Here is a 22,571-nt window from a genome sequence, read left to right as displayed (position 1 = left end):
TTTTTTTTTTTTTTTTACAATGTTGTTTAATTCCAGAATACTGAGATGGTGTCTTTTGAATGTTTAGTTCAATTTTATAGTTGCTATTGGGAGAAAGGACTTTTCTTATAACTCTATTCTGTTATAGTGGAAACCACAAGTCTCCTAACCTTAGTTTAAATGACAAGATCTTCACTGAAGATGAACTTTCCATGACCTTTGCATGTAAATATAAAAATAAAAGTACAATCCGTGTCCTAATCTAAGTATCCATAATATGTGTATAGATTTGTATAGACAGAAGTAGAAACACTCCACCCATCATTCATCTTCTAGAAGCCAGTAGGAGTGAGATTCCCCCACGCCTCTTCCTCTATCTCCCTGGGAAATCAGTGCTCTCATTTTTTGAGCACTGGAAACCAAAGTGCAGAGGATTATTTTCCCCTTGGTAACAAAAACAGTCACTTGCTTTTCAGATTGGGAGATTGACAATAGAAGGATGTCATCTTTCTCCTTTCTTAGGAATAACTATTTTTTAATGACATAAGTATCTCTGCCATCTAGTTACTTCCTACTATATGTTTTAGTTATTTTGTCAAGCATAAAACAGGCAACAAAATGAATAGTTGTGTGCACAATTATCTTCATTATTGAGGCTTAGGGAAATTGAGGGGCTTAGCCAAGGTTACATGGTGGGCAAGTTGTTATGTAGAAAACATTCTAGCCCGAATCTGTTGGCTTCTTAATTCCATGCTGTTGATAACCATTTATGCTCCTTTGTGGCACCACTGCTCCTAGACATCAAGTAAATGAAATCCACACCTGTTTGCAAGACCGGCTCCCACAGTGTGGCACTGCTGATCATCTGCCCACTGTGATTCTTGTCTGTTGCAGTTGAAGTCTTTCATCTCTAGCGTTTCCTCACCAGCTCACTGAAGTTCATCCTCAGCTAGGTAACACAAGACGGGATCCAGGAAACTATGTTGTAAGAGATTTTGTTTTTCTAAAGCTATAGTTTTTCTCAACTATTGGACACATCTGGTCACTGGTGGGGTTCCATTGGGGAGCACTCTTCCCCTCTGGGGACTAACAAAGAGAGGATGTATTAGGGGGTGCTCTTGTGGTTGGTAATTTGAAGAAGAAAGGAAGTAAGGCTGGACAGAGGGAAGAGCTGGTCTATGAAGCAATTCCGGTTGTGGTTGTACACAGCTCTATGAGGATTCCGGAAGCAAGAGTAGCCTTTTCGGACTGGAGGGCCCTTTGTGTTCACATGGATCTAGCTCTATTGGATGTGGTCACCCTGGGCAAAGAGTCAGAGATGAGCTGGGCCTAATCTAGCTGGTTCCTCCCAGAAGTAGGTAGCCAGGAAGAATAATTAGCCAGCACTACTGCCTCCCTCCTACCTTGCTGGGGAGAACAGTCTTGTCCTGCTCCTTAGGAGAAGGGCAACCACCACAGCTTGCTTACATTCATATCAAATTAAAAAAAATTCTTTGTTTAATTTTCTCAATAAGAATTCAAGTTCTAAGTGTGAACCTTTTGCTACATTTGGAAGGATGTGGGGACATGACAATGAAAAATAGACACAGAGCTCCTGTTCTTATAATGTTGTGACCTGGGAGATACTGTGCACATTCGACTCTCCTAATCTCCCTGCCGTCTCTTGTTTAATCAGAGTTTGGTTCTAGGCCAGTAACTCTGTGTGGCCTAATTTAAACCAATTTTAATCCCTTATTAAGCTTTAAGCATCTGGTTGTACTTTTTTTTAAATGCTTTTAAATTAGTGGATCTCTTTCTTAGATGAAATTAAAACTGGATTGTGCTTAGAAGTTTTTATCATTTGCAAAGTCACAATTACCAGTGGAATGGACTGTAAGCAGTGGGACCTCTGATTAAAAAATAAAACATTGGTAATAGGACACAATTGACAGAGAGGAATAACTGTAGTTGAACTTGTTGCCCAAGATTATCTCTGCTTCTGATTATTTCTATACTTAAAAAAGAAATAGTATGTTTTAATTGTAATTACTTTTGATAATTATTTTATCCTAGAAGGTAAATTATTAATTAGGGTGTGTATTATAAATTACTTTTTTATTAAGTGATTTCTGACAATAGTTTCTAGTTTGTTTTTTTTTTTAATTAAAGAATGGGTCTTGGATTTTATATTAATGGCTTTGGGCTCTGCTAAGGAGGGAGCCTAATCTAACTTCTGCCTTATGACTTGACATGTAACTGGAAACAATGCACCTGCCTAGCTGAGCTAACTGGTGAATTACATGTGCTGATATGCATACTTCTGGCTGAGGAGCCATTTCTAAGTGCAAGTTTCATTTTCATGATTTTTTTTCCACTGTTGGTTTAAAGTCAGTATCCATGACTATTGCACATGTGACAAGAAATAGCCCAGCCAAGGTGGCCTGGGGATATTGCTCAAAGACAGTGTTTGCTTGACATGCCTTCAGCTCTGGGTTTGATCCAGTGCCACCAGTATACACATACAAGACAACGAAACAACTAGTTTAAGACTAAAAGGACTTGGAAGAAGACAAGAAAACTCAACTCCAAGTGATGCCAATAAATTTGGATCACTAAAACTTTTCCTGTGTGGGTATAAGTTAGGATATCCTGGTTAAAACTTACTATTGATTTCTTTAAACTTCGTAAGTATAAGCTAAAAAAAAAAAGTAAGAAAAACCTGGCCAGCAATAAAAATTATGAAAGCACAACTGTGTAAAAGTGGAAATGAATTTAATCTCCAGTTTGTCTTTCAAATGTCTGTCTTTTGTTGGGAATCCCCTTTGAATGGAATATCTTTGGGAAGTGGATATAGTTCATCTACACCGTAGTGAGGATAGGGCAGCAGTTCTCACTCAAATGCTTTCCTTTTTCTGTAGGGAAACCCACGGTTCCCTTTCAAAGTAGACACAGCAAGGCCCTATGTCCATGCATTATTCTACACTGTTTAAACTGAGAAGCAAAAGCAATAGCTGCCATCAGTTCAACTTAGATTTGTGACCTGAAGTCTGTCGTGTACTTTGAAAAAAAATTGCTGTTTAAGGGATCTTTGGATTTCAGAATTGAAATCATGCATCTGTACTAGTGATACTTGCCCTTTGCCCTCAAATTGATATGAAATCTAAGGTGTCATTTATTCCTAGAAAGTTATTCTAAAACTTCAGGTCTCAAAAAATTGAATGACTCCTGGGGAGAGAGTCCTGGTTTGGGTGCTGAGAAGCCCTTTTCTATTTAGTGATCAAGTGGGATCTTCTGTCTCAAGGTTAGCTTCTGACCCTCTATCCAGAAAGGAAGACTGCTAGTTCATGCTTCACACATAGTCCTGTCTTAGTGCTCTGCCACACCAGAGCTCCTTCAGCAAGTAGCGGGGCTTCTATAGCAACAAGAAAACCTTTTCCCTAAATGTCACAGCATAGCCAAGAGACAGGAAGAAACATTGGCAAAGAGATACAGAAAATAGAAGAGAAGCAAACAAATCTAAACTCCAAAGAAACAAAGATCATTAAGAAACAGAAGAAAAGAAAACAAAAACCCTCAGAGAAAGTCAAGAAACTATTACATAAAACAGATCAACTAAGAAGTACCAGCTCTTGAGAAATAAATAAATTACTGTCAATACGAAGATAACTTAAAAGCCTGTCACCACAAAATCCATTAAGTTATATAAAATGTGTTAATAAAAAGGAAGATATGTTAATGCAAGAGCTGGAAAAGTAAATAGAGAAACTCAAAGAATGTAAAACTGTAGTAAGAGAAAATAGAAATATATGAAAATACAGGAGATAAGAGAACCGAGATGAGAACCAACTTGTGAAAAGAAGGGCAGAAGAAGAGGAGGAACAAGAAAGCAGGGTGATTGGCTGGCTCGATACACCCAATGCTCCAGGACTGATACCTGAGCTCTGGGGTACAGAGGCTGGTACTGCCTCCAGGGAGCCCTACTTTGTTAGAGCTGGAAGGAGTTAGGAGAATTGTTCTGGATTCTATGTGTTGAGTGACTTGATTTATTAGATGGGCAGTTTTCTCTGCATCTCTCTGACATGGTGGTGGTGATGGGGCTCAGAGAGAGTGTACCAAGTGTTTTCCAGAAAGAGCTTTGAGTATTACCATTAACTTAGTAGTGTAGTGGGAAAAGCAGGTTATTGTGTGTGTGTGTGTGTGTGTGTGTGTGTGTGTGTGATAGTATATAAACTGGTGTATATATGCAATGGTTTAAAACATAATCTGGGCCTGGCGGTGGTGGTGCACACCTTTAATCCCAGCACTTGGGAGATAGAGGCAGGAGGATCTTTGTGAGTTCAAGGCCAGCCTGGTCTACAGAGCAAGATCCAAGAAAGGCACAAAGCTACACAGAGAAACCCTGTCTTGAAAAACCAAAACCAAACCAAACCAAACCAAATCAAAACATAATCTGAATGGGTATAGCTTGTCTTTGGTTGGGGTGATGAGTGGTTTTTTTTTTCTTTCTTTTTTTTTTTTTAAATAATTTTCTGTATTTTAAGGAATAAGTTTATATTGTTTTTTGTTTGTTTTGAGACAGGGTTTCTCTGTGTAACAGCCCGGCTGCCCTGGAACTCACTCTGTAAACCAGGCTGGCCTTGAACTCACAGAGATCTACTTGTCTCTCTGCCTCTCAAGTGCTGGGATTAAAGGTGTGCACCACTACCACCCAGCTATATTACTTTTATACTTAAAAATAATAAAGCCCTTCCTATATGGAGGATCTGAATTTACAATAAAATATTCCTGGGAGGAATGGATCCTGCCTGCCTAGGAGACTAGTGCAGGTAGGAGAAGCTGAAGGAGATGAACCCTCCAGGGCAGTGAGAAAGGCCTGCCAGGTACAAATGAAAGATCTGATAGGTAAATAAATAGATAATAAATAAATAAATAAATAAATAAATAAATAAATAAGATAGAGCTTTGCTTTTTGGTTCATGCACCACCAGCACTTCCACATTTCCTGAGATTAGTCATACTCCTACACTGAACGCCGATACTACACTGTCCAATGTTATCTGCCAGAGTACAGCAAAGTTAGAATCAGAACCTGCAAAGACTCCAAGCCTACTCAGAAGTGAGCGTGAAGGAGTTCAAAGATGGAGGTGTCACCCAAGGCACATCTGCAGGTGCTTTTAAACAAACACTACAGTCTCAACCTCCTTGAAGAATTCGGTGCCTTTTGTCCTCACTGTTGTCACAAGGCACACTTTCTCTGAGTTGATCTGTGTAGATGGCTATCTTAAGCACTTCACAAGACAGTTAAATAAAATAGAATTGGTTCCCTTCCTCCCACCCACAGCATGTAGATTATTAAAGATGACAATTTGAAAACTGACTTTATTTAAGCAGAAGTTATAAAACCTAGCTCTTTGCAATGAAACCTGAATGTCTGTGTGATGGTTCAACTAGTTAAGAGCATTCTTAGTGGAATTCACTGGTCTTGACCTGGAAAGAGAGAATACTCTTTATCTTCCTGATAGTACAAGATTTAAGTGTATCCAGTATCATGTGTGTTCCTGTTACTTAGACAATACCTCCAATAGCAGCAAGAGAGAATTCTAGTTTTACCCACCCATGGTAAATTCTTTCCCTTACAAAACAGATATTATGTTTGTAAAATTAAAAATAAGTAATTCACACTCTGAAAGTTACTTTTCCCTACAAAAATGCTATTGTGGATTTTTTTTTTATTTGAAGGCAGAGTGTAACAAAAGCAGGGGGAAGGTGGGGAAGACAGAAAAGCCGATTTAATAGATAATGTATTGCATTTAAAGAGCTTGAATGCTGTTACTTTTCATCACTTAACTTTTCAAAGAACACTTTCAGCTTCCTTATTTGCATGTTTCATTGTTTTCAAGCCTTTACACTGTATGCTTAAAATGCAAATGGAATAATATAAGAATAATGAGAAGTAATACTTGGAAATGTTCTGAAAAAAAATGTTGCAAAAAGAGCCCTGGTTTCCATCTGATTGAAAGGAGGTGAGACTTGGGAAAGTCAGACTGGGTGTAATTTTATCTTAAGCTCTGACTAGAAGCTTCATTTCCATCCTTCTCTCTCCTTTGTAGTGGTGAAAATTATTGAAGGTTTCTTTTTTCATGACTCCTATCCTGGTTGGGTTGTGTCTACTCTGCATAAGCTAGACTTATCCAGGAAGAGGAATCTCTACTGAGAAAATGCTTCATCAGATTGGCCTGCGGGCAAGACTGTGGAGGCAATTTTTTGACCAATGATTGATGTGGAAGGGCCTAGCTCAACTTGGGCAGTGCTGTCTCTGGAAAGGTGGTCCTGGGTTGTGTATGAAAGCAGACTGAGCAAGCCAGTAAACAGCATTCCTCCGCGGCCTCTGCTTCAGGTCCTGCCCTCCCTCTTCTGTTCTTGCCTTGGCTTCTCACCCGACTTCCCTCATGGACTACAACTGCAAGCTGAAATAAGCCCTTTCTTGTCCCCATTGTTTTTGGGCATGATGTTTATCACTGCAAGAGAACATAAACTAAGATACTACTTTGTCCATACTCTTCCCTCCCCAACATTAGTTGTCTTTCAATCAATTAACTCAGCTTAACAGTTTCTAAGAATATCTAGAATGTAGAATAAATTGCTCACTGTTAGCAAAAGTAGGGGTTGGCTTAAAGACAGCTGTGTAGAAACACCAGCCAATCTTTGACTTCAGTTCCTCTGATACCTGGGCTTTCCATTGGACAGACTAAGAAATCAGACCCCCTCGGGACAATCCCAGCTCTGCTGTTTCTCAAATGTTCTACTGACTCACCTTCCTGGGTTCAGTTTCCCCATCTGTAAAATGTATACTAGCAACATCTTTCATGCCAGTGGCTGTGATGATTAAAAACATACAAATGAAGTGTGTAAAGAGATACCGCTTAGGAATAGTGTGAACACAGGCATCTTATTTGGCAGGTCATTATGATCAGCAGTGGGTGGGTTTCAGAAAGGCTAGGATGCACTCTGTCTGTGGTTTGTGATGCAGTGAGGAGGCCATCAGCCATCCGGCTTGCCTGGATCTGATAGGTCTCCTGGAGCATGGTTCTTTTAGCGTTGAATGGAGATGATGGTCCCTGTTTAATCTGAATGATCTGGTCACTATAGAGATAGAGGGACATGAATCCCTTGAGTCCTAATCTCAAACCATGTAAATCAAATTGTCTCCTAGGGGCCCAAAGATATACTGGGGTATAAGTCAAGACATAACCATTACTTTTCAGAGAATGAGAGAAGAACCATTCCCACAAAGGACCTAAAGAAACAAAGACGTGGAGGTAATCTGAGGCAGATTTGAGTGAGAAGCATGAAGGTGTATGAGAAGGTATAGGGAATTCTAGTTTCAAATCTGTGGTACTGGGCATACTAACAAAGGCCTTAAGAGACACACTACCGCAGTGGCAGTTTGAATGGAAGCTCAACGACTCCATTGCCAAAGAGCTGAACAAGAAATTGGCCAACATGGTTGTGTACAATGTGAGACTCTGCATCTGTCTGTTTGATATCACCAAGCTGGAAGATGCGTATGTATTCCCAGAGGACAGAGCACCACACACCAAAGTCTATTTCCAATACGTGGTGTTCCACCGGTTCCTGGATGAGATTCTCATCGGGAAGATCAAAGGCACACCAGAGGCACATCTCTTTAGGGTTCTTCGATGACATTCTTATCCCCCCACCCACCCCCTCGCCCCGAGTCACTGCAGCAGCCTGCCAAGTTTGATGAAGCAGAACAGGTCTGGGTGTGGGAGTATGAGACAGAGGAAGGCACATGTGACCTGTACATGGACACTGGCGAGGAGATCCGCTTCAGGGCAGTGGATGAGAGCTTTGTGGACACATCCCTCAGAGGATCCACCTCAGCCGAGGCTGCCTCTGCCAGCAAGGAGTTGCCAAAGAAGGAAGTGCTCTACAGCCTTGTGGGATCTATCAGCGAGCCAGGCCTCCGAGCTTTCTCTCCTGGGGGACCATCAACTAGCCCTGGACCTTAACAGTGACTGCCCAGCCTGAAGACCTTGCCCAGACCCTCGAAAGTGGAGCAGATGGCAAATTCTGAGTGCTGCCCAGAGCTAGGCTGGGTGGGACCAGGAGTGCCATCCCTCCCCAGCTCTGGGTCCTCTGCCTTCTGGAGCCACCCCTGAAGTCCTCTGCACTGGATTGCTTTTGTGTTTTCTTTGACAGTCTCACGTATCCAGGCTGGCTTCTCACTTGCTGTGCAGCATAGAATAACCTCGAGTTTCCGGTCTTCCAGCCTCTATCTCTTGAGTGCTGCAATTAGTTCCTCAGCTCCACATTGACTTTATGTGGTAGTGAGGAGGGAGCCGGGACTTCGTGCCCACCAGGCAAGCGCTCTACCAACTTCCCCAGCACAAGGACTCATTTATTTCAGCAGTGCTGAGGATGGAACCCTGGGCCTCTTTCATGTCAGGCAGGTATTGTATTACTGAGCTAAGCCCATCCAACCCCTTCCTGTAAACTTCCTGTTTTCAGTGACAGAAGAAACATTTAATAAATAAGGACAGCAGCAAGGGGAAAAAAAAGAGCCACACTCAAGTCTGGATTTGCACAGAGGGGATGGGGAGGTGGGCTTGGAGGGGTGGGGTGGGCGGACATAGTGCAATATACTTCTCAAACCTTACATTCCATTTTTCTCCTGCAAACTTATGTGGCCACCTCAAAGAGATGAAAAGGAACAATTTGTCATTAGCCCTCATTTTGGTAATAAGTAATTACGTAACTCCCATATGTCAAAGTTTTAAGACAGCTTTCCTTATACGACAGAAGTGCAAAGCAGTTTTTGTTGTCTTTCAGCTTTAAACTTGGGGGCATTCTTGAGTCTCTCTTCTCCCCCTTATCTCATCAGCAGTACACTGTGTTAATCTTTATCTTCACATTTTTCTCCCTCCCCATTCTCCATCTCTATTCAAGTTGTAATTACGTGAGGTCCTTGCACCCAGGGTTTCACTCTAAAACCATCTTAGAGACAGTGCCCAATTAATCCTGCTAAACTGCGTTTTTATCGTGTCACCTTCCTGTTCGGCAGCCTGCCGTGGCTTCCTCTTAACACCTGAATCTGGGGCGCACTTGTCAGCGGCCCTCACCGCTTCTCCATCACAGAACTGCCCCTCCCCACAACTACCTCTCACTTCTCCTACAGTTCCTCGGAAACCATTCGTGACGCCCAGACCCGTCTTGAGCTTTTACAGCTCCAGTCTGTCTCTGCGTTTCCTTCCAGATGCCCCACACATGGCACCTTTAAGGAGGAAGTCCGTCTTCCTCTTGAAATTCACAGCTGCTCTCTGAGCAGAACCCAGCCTCAAGTCCAGAGTTTTTTAAAATAGTATCTGCTCGAGGAATGGGTCAGCGTAATGCGACTGTGTTCTGTACTGTTCTGCAGTTGAACACTGTCCCCCGCGGAGTCCAGTCTGTGCCAGCCATTCTGACCCTCACCACCACCCTGCAAGGTGGGTCAAGTAGAAGCGTTCATGTTTGCCTTCCAAAGGGGCTGAAAGCACTTCCCGTGTCAAATGACAGAACCGGTACCAGAATCAGAGAACTTTGGTCCCCAATTTCCTCAAAATACAGCCTATGTTTTTCGTATTTTCTATCACTTTAAGTATACATACTGACACAAACATGTGGAAAAAAAATAGTTCTATTATTCTGGTACTGTGAACAACCTAAATTTTTTTCTTTGAGGCATTATATGGTAAGTCTTGGCCAGGGTGGTAAAGGGCAAGGCTGGCCCCTCTAGGTCCTTTTCTCTTGAAACGACAGTCATACATAGTGTACCAATGTTCAGACTTTGGTCCCACGATCTAAGTGGCAAGTGCTGCTACCTTGAGGCTTAGAGACCAGCCACCCAGACAGCTGACTCACCTGCCTGCCAAAGATTCTGTGTGAGATCATTAGCTTGTGCCACTGTCATTCGAGTCTTGATTTAGTTATTTTGCTTGTTACTTAGTTTTGTGACAGGGTTTCATGTAGCCCAAGCTGACCTTGAACTTGGTATGTAGCCGAAGATGATCTCGAATTCCTGATCCTCTTGCCTCCTGAGTGCTGAGATTACAGCCCTGATGGTTTTGTTTGCTTGGTTTGTTTTAATCTCAGCATGATATAGTTTATTCTGATAGGACCAAATCGAAATGTTTAATGGACAGCACATAAACATCTCAAACCTTCAGAAACATCTTAGACAAATAAGGAATTGTTTTTCTTAACTTCCAGTTGGAGCAAACAAGGGCTGATATTCATTCAAGTCAGTTTCTCAACCCAGACTGCATGATATTTCCCAAACATTTAAGACTAAGAAAAACAACAACAACAACAACAAAGACAGGTATGGAACATGCAGACCAACAGCTAACGACTCTTTCTATAATTACAACCCTCACCTTCAGCTCTCCACCCAGTCGTCTTCTTTCTCTTCTCTGCCTAGTTTTCTTCCTTCTAAAGCACCACCTGAAGAACTGGAAGATGTGTTATCTATCATTATGTTACCAAAGTAACACCAGCTTGCATAAAGATCCAGTGGAAAAACTGGAATGCATGCAAAAGATAAGTCTGCTGGCTTCGTGCTAACTTCTCAGTCACAATATCCTGTTCCTTCTCTTTGCAAGGAAGAGGCCAGCATCAATGTTGCTGTCATGAGGAGGAAGAGGAGGAGAAGGAAAAGGAAGAGGAGGAAGAGAAGGAAGGGGAAGAAGAGGGGGAGACTCACAAATATCTTCTTTTAATAACATCAATGTTGCTGTCATGAGAAGGAGGAGGAGAACATCAGTTCCTTTTAACAATCCAGGTTGTTAGTTTTTATTGTAATAAAGCCCAAAGAGACCGCTTTCCATCTTTTCATTCTTGACTTAACTTCAGGGATTAGTACTTTACTTCTGTAATGTCCTTTATCTACGTGTATTTATATCTGTCTAGAGAGCTATACTTATCTTTACCAGTCTTAATCTCTAACCACACATAAAGCTGACTTAATATATGACTATAAATGTACATATACAGTGTGCATTACTGAGCTTTTATTTGCTCATTTGTTGGGATTTTTTTTTTTTTTTGAGGTAGCATGGGGGAAGGGTGGATATTGAGGTAGAGACTGTGGTTCCAGGCTAATTAGTGTGTGATAATTAGCATGGCCTACCAAGAAGATAATGATATTTCTTTGAAGCATTGTAGAACTGAATAGATTATCCAATTCATATTTTAACCTCACAATGTCAACTATTAGGAAGGAACTGAGGGGGAGGCTGAAAAGATGTTCCTTGGGAGAATTTTTGTTGCTGAAATAAATGATACCAATAGGCTCACAAAAAGTTCCCTAAAACAAGTGGAAAAAATGTTACAGTGAAGAGACAGATAATTTGGGAAGCTGCAGCCATCTGGCCATGGTCAAAATAGCTGCTTCTGATGCCCTTAGATGGTACAAATTATTGGCAGACCTCAAAATTCAGAATGAGAATCCATTTTGAGATTGGATTTCTTTTGCTTTCAAGACATGTTTACAAAGAAATCAAGACTAGAGGCAACAGGGGAAGAACTGAAGTGCAGAGAGATCTTAGAACCAGAGGCTTAGGATCTGGGCCGCTGCCTGATGTGAGCAGGGTTTGAATGAGAGGACCGCTGGTTGTCCGGAGCCAGCCCATTCATTTGGTCTTCTCCCAGCTTCCGACCTGGGGGCCCGTTAATGATATAAATCGTAAGGGTGTGCTAACAATGATAACTCACAGGCTCTTTCCCAGATGAGAATGGTTATCAGCAACAACACAAAGTGCATGGAGGTTGAGTGTGGAAAGTGGTGATTTGTAGAGAGTGCCATGGTGAGTTGAGAATGTGAATTAAAGGTACTCGGTATTCATAATTTATTGGCCAATGGACTACTAATGCATTGGTCTTTCTGAGCTGTTCCATGCCTCCGGGGGAAGGGACTGCACATCACCTCACCCACTCCGATAGCCACTGTATGGCTAACCACTCCACACCTCAGTTCCACTCTTAACTCCGTGATTCCTGTGAATGAAGCCACCTGCCACACCTCTAGGCTCAGCTCTACGGTATTTCTTTCCTCTCCTCACACTTTCTCTTCTGTTTTCTTTCTCATTTCCCTTCCCATTTTCTAAGAATTGTCCGTATTCTGATTGTTCTAGCCATGTGTGTGGTCAGAAAAGAGGAATCACACAACTTCCTCAAAATGCCAAATCCTCAGAAATGAGGAGGGAAAGGGGGAATTAGTGTTCTTATATGTGAAAAATAATTTATATACTTTAATATACATTGTAGATATTCTGTGTGTGGCTAAAATCACTTCAAAATGAATAACTATATAAAATATAAAAGAATAAAAGGGCATTTATATGGTGATACTTTATTTGTACTGAAATGTGGTGATATTTTATTCGTGCTTTAATAAGTAAAGATTGCCTGGAGATCAGAGGGAATAGCAAGCCATTTTAAGCAAACAAAGAAGTCGGGCAGCGGTGGCATATGCCCTCAATCCTATCACTTAGCGGGCAGGATCTCTGTGAGTTCAAGGCCACACTGGAAACAGAGCCAGGCATGGTGGCACACCCCTTAATTTCAACACTAGTTAACCATGGAGGTCTGGAGGTCTGTACAGACAGACAGAAAGTGACAGATCTGGGTAGGAAGAGGGAGTGATGTAGCTGGACAGAGAGCAAATCAGATGGCAGAACAGTAAGGCATATAGGTGTGGGTAGACAGTAAGTAACTCACATTTGGAAGCTGCAGAGTTGGTGAGGTAAGGTTGGCTGGTGACTTTCCCTATTTCTCTGATCTCTAAGGCTTTCACCCCTGTATTTGGCTCTATGTTCTTTATTTAATAAGACAATTTAGAAGTTCAGCTACACATTTATTTACCTCAGATGGATTTTATGCACATCACTTTCAGGTTCTCACCTTCTTAAAAACACTGAAGTTTTCTTCTCTGCCCTCTGTTCAGACAAGAATTGATACACAGTGTATATGACCTTACTTATATACTTACTTACTGGCATGTCAGAGATTTTCTTCTTACCCAGGGGACCATTTCAAAGAGATTGGTGATCACTGTCTCCAGAGTCTAAAATGGAAGCATTTTGTTCCGTGGCTAGGAAAGATGTTTTGCGTGTATGCAGACTCCATAGACAGGGGATCCAGCAGTTGATCCAAAAGAATCGAAAGTGACTGATCTTAGGAGCAGATATTACACTTACAGGTGTTGATTTGTAATCAACCTGTTCCTCACAAAGACAACTCCATATGACTTCATTTCTATGTAAATAACAATAGAAATCTGTTTATGAATCGACACTTCTCATGAGTCATACTCAGGGCGTCCACAAAGTGAAATGATTCTGATCAATTTGCAGGTAGTTTTTGCCCCAAAAGTCTGTCTGTGCTAGTCATGGTAGGCTAACTTCAATGATACTAGACCCTGAATATGTTATGGCTAATACGCGGCCTATGTTTCTTAGTTTCTCATATGATAGATGACATGGGCAAGCAAACAGATCAGCAAAGTGGCCTCCTCCTAGGAAGTCACTTGGGGACTGGAGCTAATGTTTGACTAATAGGGGAAGGGTAGAAAATGGCATGTATAGGAAGGTCTTATGACTGATACATGGAAGTGATACTTTCTACTGGCCACATGGCCACCTATACCTGCAGAGAAGGGTGGCAAATGCAGTCTACCTGAATAGATCAGTGGAAAATATGAATTTTTAGCTAATAGTTCCTACCAGTGTCCCTTTATCAAACAATGCCCATTATAACCACCAGGAAAGGACAGCTTCATTCAGGGGATAAATTTTGTCAAAGAGATTTACATGGGAGCTCCTTGTGAAAAGGCATTAAGATAATAGTGGCTTTATCCAAGGAGAAATATTTATTTAGTATGCAAGGTTACACATCTCTAGCACTGGTTCTGACAGCTTTGCCCCAGATCAAGTGGAGATAACACTGCCTTCATTCACCAAGTGTTCTTTACATCCCAAGGGTTCAACAAAATGTTTAACAGAGATTCACTTAATTAAATATGTCATCACTGAAAAAGTGTGCTGGAGTGTACTTGCATGCATTTTCTAACTTCGAAGCTAGGTCCATTGCTCAGGGATTGTATACCATGGATCTGAATGGCTCACAGACTATAAACGCTTCCAGATCCACCATTCAGATGAGCACAACAATCTTCTGTGGAATTTTCTACCATTTGAAAAATCAATCAACATGTTTTGGTTTAGTAGTCAGTAGGGTTGAGTTCTTCCAATGACTTAAGGTTCCTTACAGGCCTTAAATGGCAAATTGTATCTAATCTGGGGGTGAGGCCTTGCTGCTGGGTTACTTGAAAAACCAGTTATGTGTCCTACAGGACTGCCATCTCGCATCAGAAGTGATGTCTTTGTCTAAGCTAATTAGGTGGGTAAAAGGGCAAAGCCAATAAAACTGCTTTGGAGCCAACTGGATCCTGCAGGTCTGTGAGGCCCAGGGAATTTACTGAATAATCTGCCACTCTCACTGTCCCCTGAATTTAATGGCTCCCTCCTGGGGTCTGATACCTCTGTGAAGAGCAGGGACTAGTTTGGAATTCTCCCTCAATCTTGCTGTCTGCTGGGGTTAATGACAACCCTTTTCTGGGGGTTGGTACCAGTGTGAGTCAAATCAGTGCCGTGTTTCAACTCTTTCCCTTACCTCTGGCCCCTGCTTGCTTGTTTTCTGAAGGAGATTGAAAGGAAATGAGTGTTGGCAAGAGGCGGGGAAAGGTTGGCTTGTCTGGGAACTGTGCTAAGGGTCCTGGCTCCCAAGGGTCAGTGGATGAAGTTGTTTCTTGTCTGTGGGTTTAGGCAGGGTAGAGAAATGAGACATAGGCTCTGAAGTCAGGCACCCTTGGTTCAACACTCACCTCTCCCTGCTAGTTGTAGTTATTTCAGCTCTCTGATCCCTTGCTTCCTTAACTATGAAAGAGCTCAAAAGTGTCTCCTTTTCATTGAGTTACTGCGAGGACTGCGATCGTGTGTGCCATGCTCTTAGCGGGCTGCCTGGCATGTAGTAAGTGCTCAATAAATATTAGCTGCAATTTGGACAATATGGGCAATTTGGACAGCTTTCCCTCTCTTTCATGTCCCACACTCGTCTTTATTCCTGATGAGAATTAAAGGGTCCCAACGAATTAAGGGAGCAAAAGGTCCCTCCACTGAGTGCTGTTTCAGTCCCTGCTGCCCTCCGTGACCTTTGAGATGAAACAGCTTGGTGGCTCGGAGCAGTTCTTTCTTCTCAGCTCTATTTTGTTCTTGATATAGCTGTTCTATTCACACACCTTGCAATCTGTGAAGTTAAAATTAACCTATTTGCCAACCTGCGTCTCAGTGAGAAACTGAAAAATTACACCTTCTCTACGCACTAGACAGTGTTTCTAGTGTATCTTTGATGAAGAATATGTTAAAGCAAGAGATGGCTTAAAGGGAAAAGACTGAGTTCTAGCATGCCTGATTTTTTTTTCCTTTGGAAGAGTCCTCTGCAAATGTCAGAGCTGGGTTGAGAGAACAGGATATGACATGGAAGTCTCGTAGCTGCGTCTCCACACACGGTTTAGAGATGGGGAATCATGGCGTGCTGGTGTAGCTGTCAGTTTTGGGCATATGGAACAATCTAAGGAATCAAACTCTTTCCAGTAACAAGTTTAGCAACTTCCGAGGGGTGGGGGAGGGACCCTCACTGCATTCGCAACCCATGGATGCCTTCCGTCAGCAGTTCAGAGGAACTGCTTTTTCATCCTGGAGCAGGTTGACATTTTTCTGGCTTCAGGCAGGGGTAGGACCGCTGTTAGCATGTTGCCACCTTTGGTGGTGGGTGCCCTGAATGAACCTGGCTGTCTCTTGTCTCTCTATTATTGCAGAGCCATGGCAGGTGGCCAAGGATGGGTCTGTTCGCTTTGGTCTTGTGGAGGGCAGCTGGATGTTGTCATTAGCCTGTGTGACAGGATGGACCATTACATTGGGCTGCATAGGGTAAATTTCCCATGTTTCTGATCTTGTTCAACAGGCTGTTGGAGACTGCCCTCAGTTATTTTGGATTTATTTCCTGTTTCTCTCCCAGCTCCCTAGTAAAGTTTCAAGGAACTTTAGGGTCCAGGAATCAATGGAGGGTGAGTAGGTTCGGGCACAAACTGAGGTCTGATTCAGGATCTGAGCTGAAGAACTATTATATTTTATATTTTAAAAAGATTTTATTTCTGCGTATGTGTTTGTGTGTGTGTGTGTGTGTGTGTGTGTGTGTGTGTGTGTACACGGGTGTGTGTGCCACATGTATGTGGGGTCCCTCAGAGGCCAGAAGAGGGTGCTGGATCTCCTGGAATTGGAATTACTGACAGTTGTGAGCTACCAGGTGTGGGTGCGGGGACCTGGACTCCGGTCCTCTGAAAGAGCTGGGTAGACTCTTAACCACCAAGCCATCTCTCCAGCCCCAAATTAGTTGCAACCATCCTTAGATGGGGGCAAACCATGGTTTTTATGTAAAAAGAACAGAAAAAAGCTTATTTGAGACACAGCGTTGCTGCCTAGCCCAGGCTTGTTTGAAACCTGCTCTGTAGCTTGAACCTGCCTTGAACTCATTACCTTCCAATGCCGGTCCTCTGAGAGCCAGGGTCACAGAGGTGTGCTACCATGTCGTACTTAGGCCAAAGAAGTTTTAAGACATCAAAAAGTGACACGTGACTCGAGCCCTAGAGACATGGTTGTCGAAGAATAAGGGCTGGGTGTATTCCTCTCCCACCCAGAACAGTGGACACAAAAGTGGGGGAGGTAGGTGCTGATACAATGTGTACACTGAAGGCATCAGTTCTCGCTCTCTGTCCTGAAATATATTTGGATGTCTGCAATTTTAGCATTGGAGAGTCATTACTTTGGACATTTCAGTGATCAGGAGGCCTCCATTTGTATCTGAGAGAGAAGGACACTTTTAAAGGTGATTTTATTCATATGAAGTCATCCCCTCCTCAGAAGAGCCCTGTGAGGCAAGCACAGTTAGCAGTTCCAGTTTACAGAGCACAAAAGCAATACCACTCACCCACTGACGCAGAGCAGGGGTGTGTGTGGGGGGGGGGGGAGAACTGACCATCCCCGCAGCCTGCGCTGGTCCTCTGCCCCTTCCTCCGTGTCTCCTATGAGCGATAGTTCTTGGTTTTCTGGCTGAAGAGTGATGTGATTATGGAAACTCGAGCCTCACCAACACCCCTCTCCCTGCATTCCCACCTTGAAGTAAATGCAGAAGCTCCAGGAGAATATCTGGGAGGCATAGATCTCTGGGCACCATACAGTCCCTTGTTTGAGGGCTACCTTGCTGCTGTCTTGGTGTCATAGCAGTTCAACCCAAGGGGACTCTGTACTTTATAGACTAGTGCCAGTGAATGAGACTGTGCATTCCAGATGGAAGAGTGGGAATTTTCTTGACAGTGGTAGATGCCAAGTTGTCAGCAGCCATGTGCCCTGAGTGGGTATAGAGGACACTTGATACCTTCGGCGCTTAGCTCAGACCTTGCCCTCCCAAGCTCCCTACTCACAGTGAACAGGAGTGATGCTTCAGGACCCTTCCTGGCTCCATTTCTGAGCCCTATCTGAAAGACTCAGGAAACAGCCAATCCTGGCAGCCATCTTTGGGGCCCAGCTGATATATTCAAAGGACAATTTAAACTTGCTTAATGAGTCCTCTCATTTGGGTGGACTGTGGGCCAGAGAGAGGCTTAAGAACTGTCAGAAGCGTTTGTAGGGTGCCAAAGAACAGGGAGAGTGGAGCTGACAGCAGAGGAGGAAAGAAGAGCCTTGTGATTTCAGGGTGTTAGTAATGTCCCCACTCTTCCCAAGATTTATTGTTCCTTCCTTTTTTGAATGACAAGAGCTAGTGAAGCCCCATGTCTACATATGTTGATTTGAATTATACTTTTGTCACTGGCACCTAAAAGAAATCTACAAGTTCAGCAGTTGACAGCTTTTGGTTTCAATTCCTTGATGTCTGTTTGCAGCTTTCTCTTGAGCTTTGACGGAGGGAGCTGCTGGCCAATTGAGAATCTGCCATCAAACACTTTCCTGTTTTCTACGCTGCTCCTTTCCTCCTATCATCCTCAGTCTCTCAAACCTAAGGTGACACCCTTCCACTTAGATGCAAATATGCGCCAGAGGAGAAGCACCTTATCCCTCTAGCAGATAAAGGCATCATCTTCAGAAGTTGCTGACTTCTGGAAAGTGGAGCCTGGCTGGAGGACAGCGGAAGTGGAACATGCACACTGGGTACTAAGCTTCATGCTTACGCGCTCCACGCTGAGGTGGCAGTGCCAGGAGGTACAGTGAGAGGTGATTATATTATTGGTGTGTTCTGTCCCTTAGGTAGGGTAATATCCTGTGAGCACAGTTAGTTCCTGAGGAAGTGAGTGTTAGTAAACAGAGCAAATCAGACTCCTGCCTCACTTTGACTTTCCTGTCTGACCATGAGATCATGTTTGCACAGTCCCGCCATTGTGATGCCATCTGCTGTGAGTCCTCACCATAGGCTGAACCGATATGAAAAAGTAATCTTGGACTCTCACCAAAACCACAAGCTAAATAAACCTCTTTTCTTTTAAAAGTACCCAGCCTCAGGCATTTTGTTTTCCTAACAGGAAAGGACTATACCAGGGAAATGGAGGGCATATTCAAGGCGAGTCTTACCTATTGATGGCCTGTTTTACTGGACAAATATGGACATCTGTGTGCTTGTTATACTTATTCTCCAACTGACAGCACTATTAAATTGAAATGCAAACATATGTGTGTGAAAATAATTTGTGTTATATTTGAATATAACGCAGAGTATTGATGTCTATTTTGTTAGATATACTTTAAGTTTAAGGATTTTAATTTTGTTTTTGTTTTTGTTTTTCGAGACAGGGATTCTCTGTGTAGTTTTGGTGCCTGTCTTGGATCTTGCTCTGTAGACCAGGCTGGCCTCGAACTCACAGAGATCTGCCTGCCTCTGCCTCCTGAGTGCTAGGATTAAAGTTGTGCACCACCGACACCTGGCAGGATTTTAATTTTAATATTTAGATTGATATTGAATGGGATACAAACTAGCAATGTGCTACTTATCAGACAAATTCCCCAGAAACACACACACACACACACACACACACACACACACACACACACACATACACACTCAGAAATGCACATAGAGAAATGCATACATGTGCACATAAGAATAGAGATTCATTATGGAAACTAGCTCTCCAAAGCAGAGTTACAAAAGAAGTCCCTTTTTTACGAAGCCCTGCCATCATCAGGCTGGAGAGCCAGAGAGACTGCTATAGTGATGCAGTCTGAGAAGCAAGAAGACTGCTGTTCAGGATGGGAGAGGATGGGTATCCCAGCAAAAACAGAGATTAACTCATCATTTCTCCACCTTTGGCCAGTCAGACCCCTTAACAGATCAGAAGATGCTTGCTCACATTGGCGAGAGCAATTTCCTTAAACCACACCTAGAAATAGTGGCTAACTAAGCATATGTGTGTCCCTTGCCTTAGACTCTCCACCTCAGGTTTGGGAGCCAGAGCCTCCAGAACTCTGGCCAGATTCCAGGATGGTGGCTTTTAGTTCTTCATTGTTGTTTGAAGGTTAGGGAAATGGACTCTTGTTAGGAATATTATACAGTCCTAATTTCTTCTGGGTTTCTGGTCAGTCTGCTTCTTACAGAGAGATGGGAGAATGGAAGTCAGTTATCTTTGGTTTTCCTTCTAGGTTTCCAGTTTTCTTGTGTTGTTTATAAAATGTTTATCACTACCGAGTTTATCTGCCCATCCCTTCTGATCTACTAACCTAGTCTAAACATGAACTCTTAGATGTAGAAGGGAATTCAGAGGTTGAATGATTGACCCAAGTCTTTTGATTATACTGTAAAAGGACTGGTCTACACTGATCAGTCTCATTGCTGTGTGGAGGTCTTCAAACTCCTAGGATAGTGCTGCTTCTAGCCATGATGTGGGATTTTCCCCAAATTAGTTTTCTATATTAAAGCTAAACCCATGCTCTTTCACCACTTATGTCCTCTGCAAAGCAGAGTTGGTAGTGCTCATTTTCTGCCAGCGATTGATCACCTCTCAATTCAGAGAGACCTGGGCTCATAGGACTGGAGAGCGAGGGCATACAGACAGGGGACTGCCTCATGACTGCAGGGCAGAGCCAAGCAACCATCGATTGGTTGTCAGTTGGGCACAGAGGTGGATACCAATGGCTCTGCTATCTTACAGGGTGGTGGGTGGAAGTCAGTGAAGGGAGGAGGCTGGGAGAGCAGGGCTGAGGGAGCCCCTAAAGTTTGGAGCACTCCTGGGACCTTCCTTTCCACCTTCCCTGGCCCTGCTTCTTGCGGTGGTGGTGGAGGTTATCCGCACATGGAAGGCCTTCAGTCACTAAGTGAAACAGAAACTCTCACACAGCGTGGGCTCTATTGGTGAATGCTTGTCAATCCTGATGATTCCCTGGTTTCAGCGATATGGTCAGCAATGAAAAGCCTTCTTAAGCCTTTCTTAAGTTCACGTGTCTGCTGAGCCTAACTGATGGGCTCACACAAATCACCGAGGACATATCACAGAGCTGGAAGGTCTGGGAAACAACACTTTTATGTACTTCAAGACATGCATTTTAGTTCTTAATGTGCTTCCATGTGAATAATTTATGATTGAAATTCTCCCGCCCTCCAGTCTGACAAATTTGTGTGGAAATTAAAATGATGAGTCCCTTGAGAAAAGCACTGGTGAAGAATTATAGAAATACAGATTTTCCTGTTGGCACAAAGGCTAATTTCTTTGTTCCTTGGCTGAGTAGGAACGGTTGTGGAACCAGGGTACCTCTACAGGGACCTCTTCCTAGAAAATTCGTTCCTTCTTCTTAACTTCCTTTCCTGACTGCTTCTCTTCCTCTGGACACAGACATCATACGATTCTTAGATAACTGAAGATAGCACACAAATTGATAAAACAAGGTTTTAAAGGCACATGCTGGAAGCACAGGCCAAAGGCATGTGACGTGTCCTGGACCGTTGCTTCCTCTAGGAGTGTGGTTTAATTTGAGGAAGGCGAGCAAAGTGCTTCCTAGTGCTCGTTCAGTTCCTCTCTGCCGCGGGCTCACCACCTAGCACTTGCTTGCCTGTGCGACATCTCGGGCTATTTTACTGCTAATATCTTCTGTTTCCCCTTTCTAAGCCTAATTCTAAACTCAGTGTTTTGTCTGCACCGTACAAAACTATGGAGACCAATGAGTCAGAGATCGGGGCTCAGCCTGAGGAACAGTGGCAGGAAATACCAACACAATGGTTTGCTGCTTGGGCCATCCTGGGCTGAGTAGGTGGATTACATGGGCTATACTGGCCAGTCCTTTCTCACAGCCCCGTGCCTACAGATCTGGGTAAATTGTTATGATGAGATAGATTCTCTGAGGAGACAATTGCCTCACCTTCACCTTTTATCTCTTAGAGTCTTCAGCTGCCTGTTTCACTGCAGTGAAGCCCTGTCCCAGTCTTCCCAGCGTGGGGTACATAGGTCCCTCTGAGTGCCTCTCTGATGCACCTGGAAATTGCAGGCCAAGCTAGAGTGCTAGACAAATCCACCTTGGTGTGTGCTTTCCTGACCACCTTTGACATGCTGTTTGACGTATTTGACATACTATTCTCCAAATCAACCCTTTCTTCCTTTCCCTTCATGGGACAGTGGGTTAATTCAGCTATGGTGGCATCTCCACTCAAGAATGTACAGGTTCTAGAGTCCTGCTTTCTGTGTTCTCTGTGTGTTCAGGCTGATCAAGGAGTTATAAAAAAAAATGTTCCCAGGGTGGACATCCAGGGTAGATTGTGTGGCTCAGTGATAATAACATCAGTGAGCAAGGCTTATTCTATCTGGGGCCTTGTCATTCTTAATGTCTTAATGTTTTCATCTTTAGCTAGTTACCTCAGAGCCACAAGGTACCTGCCACAACTTCTGATGCGGTGGTGGTATTTAAAGACAGAAAAGATAAGGGTTAACAAAGATGGGAGGTGAAATGGTTTAACTTATCCATCTTTTTCCCTAGATACACTGATAGACATAGGAATATGCTAGAAGGCCCCCGAAGACTTTCACATATATCTCATTGGTCAGAGATGTCTATGGCAACTCAACATATGTGTTTGGAGACTGAAGAGCTGAGGATTCTTCACTCAAAGTGCTTGGGATTATAGATGTTTACATGTCAGATTTTGTGTTGGGATATTATCTGGAATGAGACCTAAGTCTAAATAAGCATTGAATTCCTTCATGTTTTATGTATACACCTTGGACATATAGCCTGTGGGTAATTTTCTATGGTATTTTAAAAATAAGTTTCTGTGTGATAGTTTCATTATGTGGAACTTTCTACTTTCAGTATTATGTCAGTACTCAACATGTTTAGGATTTGGGAACATTTCAGATTTTGTTTGTTTTGGCTTGGGGATGCTCAGCCTATATCTGAAAAACACTCTGGGATTTTCAGGATGGTTTAGATAATCACCACTTAAACACATGGACAAGCATGTTCCAG

At 42.9% G+C, this 22,571-nt stretch overlaps 1 long non-coding RNA gene and 1 pseudogene across 1 annotated transcript; both read left to right on the top strand.

Moving 5' to 3' along the window:
• Positions 1-7,306: 7,306 nt before the first annotated feature.
• LOC114703043 lies at positions 7,307-7,978 on the top strand (annotated as a pseudogene).
• Positions 7,979-10,230: 2,252 nt separating this feature from the next.
• LOC119087755 lies at positions 10,231-10,838 on the top strand. The gene is made up of 2 exons (XR_005091229.1): positions 10,231-10,339; positions 10,620-10,838. It is a non-coding gene; the product is annotated as an uncharacterized LOC119087755 (long non-coding RNA).
• Positions 10,839-22,571: the final 11,733 nt, after the last annotated feature.

This window comes from Peromyscus leucopus, chromosome 4 (assembly GCF_004664715.2).
Source record: "Peromyscus leucopus breed LL Stock chromosome 4, UCI_PerLeu_2.1, whole genome shotgun sequence".
NCBI lineage: Eukaryota > Metazoa > Chordata > Mammalia > Rodentia > Cricetidae > Peromyscus > Peromyscus leucopus.
This window is presented reverse-complemented; position numbering and strand designations above follow the sequence as displayed.